The sequence below is a fragment of the Balaenoptera musculus genome, chromosome X, assembly GCF_009873245.2.
Source record: "Balaenoptera musculus isolate JJ_BM4_2016_0621 chromosome X, mBalMus1.pri.v3, whole genome shotgun sequence".
Lineage (NCBI taxonomy): Eukaryota > Metazoa > Chordata > Mammalia > Artiodactyla > Balaenopteridae > Balaenoptera > Balaenoptera musculus.
Genome location: NC_045806.1, coordinates 100,612,278 through 100,619,023, shown reverse-complemented (window position 1 = coordinate 100,619,023; position 6,746 = coordinate 100,612,278). Strand labels below are relative to the sequence as shown.

Below are 6,746 nucleotides of genomic sequence, written 5' to 3'. Positions count from 1 at the left end.
GTCAGACAGAAATATTGCCAGGTACTAAATTGGTTCTGTTATTTATTTAACATAGAGACTTAGACTTCAGGGGTCTCTGTGACCAAACCTGCCCTTCCATTAGATGAATGCATTCTATAGTTTCAAAACTCTGCTTAACACTCAGTTTAAAAGAGTGTTCATCTCGTACACTGTTTTTTGGGTTTTTCAAAAATATTTATTTATTTATTTGGCTGCACCAGGTCTTAGTTGCGGTATGCAGGATCTTCGTTGCTGCATGTGGGATCTTTAGTTGTGGCGTGTGAACTCTCAGTTGCGGCATGTGAGATCTAGTTCCCTGACCAGGGATTGAACCTGGGCCCCTGCATTGGGAGTGCAGAGTCTTAGCCACTGGACCACCAGGGAGGTTCCTCATACACTGTTGATGGGGTGTAAATTGGTGCAGCCACTATGGAAAACAGTATGGAGGTTCAATAAAAAACTAAAAATAGAACTACCATATGACCCAGCAATTCCACTCCTGGTTATATATCAAAAAAAACAAAAACTCTAATTTGAAAAGGTACATGCACCCCAGTGTTCATAGCAGCACTATTTATTTACAATAGCGAAGACATGGAAGCAACTGAAACGTCCATCCACTGACAAATGGATTAAGAAGATGTGGTATATATATACAATGGAATATTACTCAGCCATAAAAAAGAATGAAATTCTGCCATTTGCAACAACATGCATGAACCTAGAGAATATTATGCTTAGCAAAATAAGTCAGACAGAGAAAGACAAATACTATATGATATCACTAACATGTGGAATCTAAAAAATAATACAAATGAACCTATATACAAAACAGAAATAGACTCACAGACATAGAAAGCAAACTTATGGTTATCAAAGGGGAGAGGGAAGGGGGAGGGATAAATCAGGAGTATGGGATTAACAGATACAAACTACTATACATAAAATAGATAACCAACAAGGACTTACTATATAGCACAGGGAACTATACTCAATATCTTATAATAACCTATAATGGAATATAATCTGCAAAAAAGAAAAACGTATCACTATGCTGTACACCTGAAACTAACACAATATTGTAAATCAACTATACTTCAATTTAAAAAAAAAGAAAAAGAAAAAAAGAAGGCTGACCACACCACGATGGGAGTGTGAAGAGATAAGGAAAGAGAGCTCATAGTCATGAGGCAGCCGTCCAAGAATAGTAACCAAATCCAAGGCCAGAAATTGAAGTCCATGAGCCTCACCCTGCTCCTTCTCACCATTCCTTCCCCTGAGAACCATGAGAAGACTTTAATCCACAGGAAACAGACCAATGGTACTTTCAATAGCTCTTAACACTCCCTTGCCATTCCAGGGCCTTTTGCACAAGCACGGCTTGCTCTCCCTTACCACTGGTAGTCCTGTAATATTGTACAGCAATGTCTCAATTACGTAGAATCATACTAGGAGGTAATTTTGGTTCATAGGATTGCATATTTATTGCAGGAAAAGGCAAATTGCCAGGAAAGAGTCTTTTTCTTCTTTTGTTGAGTTTTTATCTTTTTTATTTTTCCTACTGTTTCCATTGTAACCATTCAGAGAAAAGTCCCAGGGTTCAGCACACATTCTGTCAAATTTTCTAGCTGTAGTCTTCTGACAATGAAATCTGATCTCCAGAACGATGACTCTGAGACACTGCAACCTCACAGCGGATTCCCAGAACATGTCACGCTCATTGCTGACCCTACAGTTTGCTTGTTCTGTTCCTCTTCCCCCTTTTTCATCTAGCCAATTCATTCAGGTCTTGCCTTATTCTCCTTTCGTTCTTCCTCCTTCCTTTTTCATCCTAGCCTGCCCACCTGGTGTCTCCCCTCCCTGAACTTCTACAAACCTGAAGGGTGAATCACTCATTTGGCAAGAAAGGTCATAAACAATGGCCTCCCAATGAAACTTAACTGTTTTGTGATGTAAATCCTGTGTCCCTTACCTGCACAGTTAAGTACCTGAAGTACCCACTGAGTCTTTAGCTTTCTTGTTTCCCTCAATACAGCTAGCTAGGTGGTGCTTTACAATCATGAATAATGACAATCAAAACAGCTACAATTGGGGCTTCCCTGGTGGCGCAGTGGTTGAGAATCTGCCTGCCAATGCAGAGGAGACGGGTTCAAGCCCTGGTCTGGGAAGATCCCACATGCCACGGAGCAACTGGGCCCGTGAGCCACAACTACTGAGTCTGCGCGTCTGGAGCCTGTGCCCCGCAACGGGAGGGGCCGCGATAGTGAGAGGCCCGCACACCGCGATGAAGAGTGGCCTCCACTTGCCACAACTAGAGAAAGCCCTCGCGCAGAAACGAAGACCCAGCAGAGCCATAAATAAGTAAATAAATAAATAAATTTTTTTAAAAAACAGCTACAATTTTCTGAGGGCTTAATGTGTACAAAGTACTGTGTTAAGCAATATGCATTAATTACCATTGTTCTTTTTTGCAGAGGAGAAAACTAACGCAGAGAGAGGTTAAATCAGCAGTCCCCAACCTTTTTCACACCAGGGACTGGTCCTGTGGAAGACAATTTTTCCATGGACTGGGGGATGGGGGGGTGTGGGCGATGATTCAGGTGGTAATGCGAGCCATGGGGGGGATGGGGAGCGGCAGATGAAACTTCCCTCGCTCACTTGCTGCTCACTTCTTGCTGTGGGCCTGGCTCCTAACAGGCCTCGGCCCAGTACCGTCCTCGGCTCAGGGGTAGGGGACCCCTGGGTTAAATAATATGCCTAAAGTCACACAGCTGACAAGTGGCTACAACAGAATTCATTGAATCAAATATTCAATTCATTTCAATAAATTCTTTGAATTTGAGAGAAAATGCACTAGGGCAGCGGTCCCCAACCTTTTTGGCACCAGGGACCAGTTTCATGGAAGACAATTTTTCCACGGATGGGGGAAGGGGGGATGGTTCAGGCAGTAATGCGAGCGATGGGGAGCAATGGGAGCGATGCGGGGGACAGGGAGCTGCAAATGAAGCTTCACTTGCTTGCCCATCGCTCACCCCCTGCTGTGTGGCCCGGATCCTAACAGGCCTCGGACCTACCAGTACCAGTCCATGGCCCCGGGGGTTGGGGACCCCTGCACTAGTGAATGTTTTCACATTTCTTTTTTTTTTTAATTCATTAATTAATTTATTTATTTTTGGCTGAGTTGGGTTTGTTGCTGCGCGCAGGCTTTCTCTAGTTGCGGCGAGCGGGGGCTACTCTTTGTTGCGGTGCGCGGGCTTCTCATTGCAATGGCTTCTCTTGTTGCGGAGCACGGGCTCTAGGCACACAGGCTTCAGTAGTTGTGGCTCGCGGGCTCTAGAGCGCAGGCTCAGTAGTTGTGGCGCACAGGCTTACCTGCTCCGTGGCATGTGGGATCTTCCTGGACCAGGGCTCGAACCCATGTCCCCGGCACTGGCAGGCGGATTCTTAACCACTGCGCCACCAGGGAAGCCATTCACATTTCTTTTCAATAGGACAGATGGAAATAAACAAAAAACATAGGTTGTGTGTTCATTCTCAGCTCATCATAACATTTCATTGACCAGAATAACCCCATACCTTAGACATTCTGCTGAATTAAGGATTCACTTTAATATATCACCATGCAATCCTTCTGTATAAAAATTAAGCAGATTAAACCACTGGGCATGAACCAGGTATTTCTCATTTATTCTTGTACCTGCATCAATTAAATGAATTCCCTTTACTTTAAACTATCTTTTTTTTTAAAATTAATTAATTAATTTATTTATTTATGGCTGTGTTGGGTCTTCGTTTCTGTGCGAGGGCTTTCTCTAGTTGTGGCAAGCGGGGGCCACTCTTCATCGCGGTGCGCGGGCCTCTCACTATCGCGGCCTCTCTTGTTGCGGAGCACAGGCTCCAGACGCGCAGGCTCAGTAACTGTGGCTCACGGGCCCAGTTGCTCCGCGGCATGTGGGATCTTCCCAGACTAGGGCTCGAACCCGTGTCCCCTTCATTGGCAGGCAGATTCTCAACCACGGCGCCACCAGGGAAGCCCTAAACTATCTTTTTTTTGTTATTCATTTATTCATCCATTTATTCTCTGTCTTAGGATTTAAGGCAACATATAACATATAAGACATACATACAATAAGAAAAAAAAATGAAAAGTGGTTTTTTTTTAAGTTAGTGGATTAAGCTGTTATTTTTCAAAGAAAACACAATGTCCCTTTCCCTATGTCAACGGTAAGCAGTGTGTGAACACACAATATTATGGAAATATAGAACTCTCACACTTTAAAAAGCAAGATAAGAACTTCCAGTTTCCAGCCCCAAATGTAAAGGGTATGGAAGTCATTCTCATCTTCACAAGAAGAAGAAACTGAACAAACTAAAAACAACTCTTCTTAGATCAGAGAATTGAAGTCACAGGGCAAACTGCTGCCCTGAAAACTAGAGAGACAGACGGATAAAGAGAAACACAGTTTACCAGGAACAGAAGCCCAAGAGCAGAAACCCACAGTTGGAGCCAGTATGAGTAGGGACACATTACACTGTAATTGAGGAATTTCTAGAAGCTCAGTATGGACTACCTTGAGAGCTAACACTGAGGGCAGAGTTCCTTAAGGGGACTCCACACTCTCATGACTTTTACCTCTAGGAACCGCCACCAAGTTGTCATTGTAAAGATTGGAGAAAAATCCCCTCTTGCTTACAGCAAGGAGAGAGGAAAACTAACCTTCTTTTTTTTTCTGCTGCACCCCTTGGCTTGTGGGATTTCAGTTACCCGACCAGGGATTGAACCCGGGCTCTCGGCAGTGAAGGCAAGGAATCCTAACAACTGGACCACCAGGGAATTCCTGAAAAGTAACCATTTTGAAATATGTCCAGAGCTCTGTTTTCTTCAACAAAGACTTGCCCTGAAGGGAAACTATTTTACCGGAGCCTAAGTGACTTGGGTTTCACCAAAGCCCAGCTGACCAGGGGGCAAGGAAATACCCAATTCCAGCTCCTTCTAGCCTTCCTGTCTCAGCTAAAGGGAAGGGTGGGAAAGCTGAGAAGCACTTGTAAAGGTCATAGCCCAGGGAGATAGGCTCACTAAAAGACTGAGATCTAATCATAGGACTATAGACTGCTTCCCCTCCCCCCAAACTTACCACCACATCAGTAGTGCTCCTGTATAACAGTGGATGATAGCTGAAAAGAACTGCAAGCCTCAGACTCTATTTAAGAATAAGACTTGAGGGCTTCCCTGGTGGCGCCGTGGTTAAGAATCCACCTGCCGATGCAGGGGACACGGGTTCGAGCCCTGGTCCAGGAAGATCCCACATGCTGCGGAGCAACTAAGCCCATGTACCACAACTACTGAGCCTGTGCTCTAGAGCCCACGAGCCACAACTACTGAGCCCGTGTGCCACAACTACTGAACCCCGCACCTAGAGCCCATGCTCTGCAACGAGAGAAGCCACCGCAATGAGAAGCCCGTGCGCCGCAAGAAAGAGTAGCCCCCGCTCACCACAACTAGAGGAAGCCTGCGTGCAGCAACAAAGACCCAACGCAGCCAAAATTAAATAAATTAAATGAATAAATTTTAAAAAAAAAGAATAAGCCTTGGGACTTCCCTGGTGGTGTAGTGGTTAAGACTCAGTGCTCCCAGTGCAGGGAGCCCAGTTCGATCCCTGGTCGGGGAACTAGATCCCACGTGCATGCTGCAACTAAAGAGCCTGCCTACTGCAACTAAGAAGCCCACCTGCCACAACTAAGACCTGGTGCAACCAAATAAATAAATAAATCTTAAAAAAAAAAAGAATAAGCCTCTAAGGAAACTCAAAGATGACAGGGGAAACAAAACAAGGACACTAGTGGAAATTTTAGCCTCTGACACCTACTACTAACAGTAAACACAGCCTAATTCTTAGCCAGATAAACTCAAAACCTCACACCAAAAAACCATCTACTTCAGTTCTTTTATCCAGTACATCATGTCTGGCTTTCAACAAAAAATTATAATGCATGCTAAAAATTAAAAAAAAAACATATTCTGAAGAGCTAAAACAAGCATCAGAACCAAACTGAAATATGGCATAGATATTTGGAATTATTTGATCTAGAATTTTTTTTTGATCTTTTTTTTTTTTTTTTGGCCACGTCATGCAGCTTGCGGAATCTTACTTCCCCGACCTGTCATCCAACCTGCACCCTTGGCAGTGAAAGCGCAGAGTACTAACCACTGGACCACCAGGGAATTCCCTGATCTAGAATTTAAAATAACTATGATTAATATACTAAGGGCTGTAATGAAAAAAGTGGACAAAATGCAAGAACAGATGAGTAATGTAAGCTAAGAGATAAAAACTCTAAGGAAGAATCAAAAGGAAATGATAGAAATCAAAAACACTGTGACAGAAATGAAGAATGCCTTTGATGGGCTTATCAATAGACTGGACAAGCCAGGTAAGAATCAGTGAGGTAGGGCTTCCCTGGTGGTGCAGTGGTTGAGAATCTGCCTGCCAATGCAGGGGACATGGGTTCAAGCCCTGGTCCGGGAAGATCCCACATGCCATGGAGCAACTAAGCCTGTGTGCCACAACTACTGCGCCTGCACTCTAGAGCCCACAAGCTACAACTACTGAAGCCTGTGCGCCTAGAGCCCGTGCTCCGCAACAAGAAGCCACCTCAATGAGAAGCCCGTGCACCACAATGAAGAGTAGCCCCCACTTGCTGCAACTAGAGAAAAGCCCGCGCACAGCAACTAAGACCCAATGCAG

General features: G+C 44.4%; 1 non-coding gene across 1 annotated transcript; it reads right to left on the bottom strand.

The window, feature by feature from the left end:
• Positions 1–312: 312 nt before the first annotated feature.
• Positions 313–384, bottom strand: TRNAG-CCC. Its single transcript has one exon. It is a non-coding gene; the product is annotated as a tRNA-Gly (tRNA).
• Between the last annotated feature and the right edge of the window lie 6,362 nt (positions 385–6,746).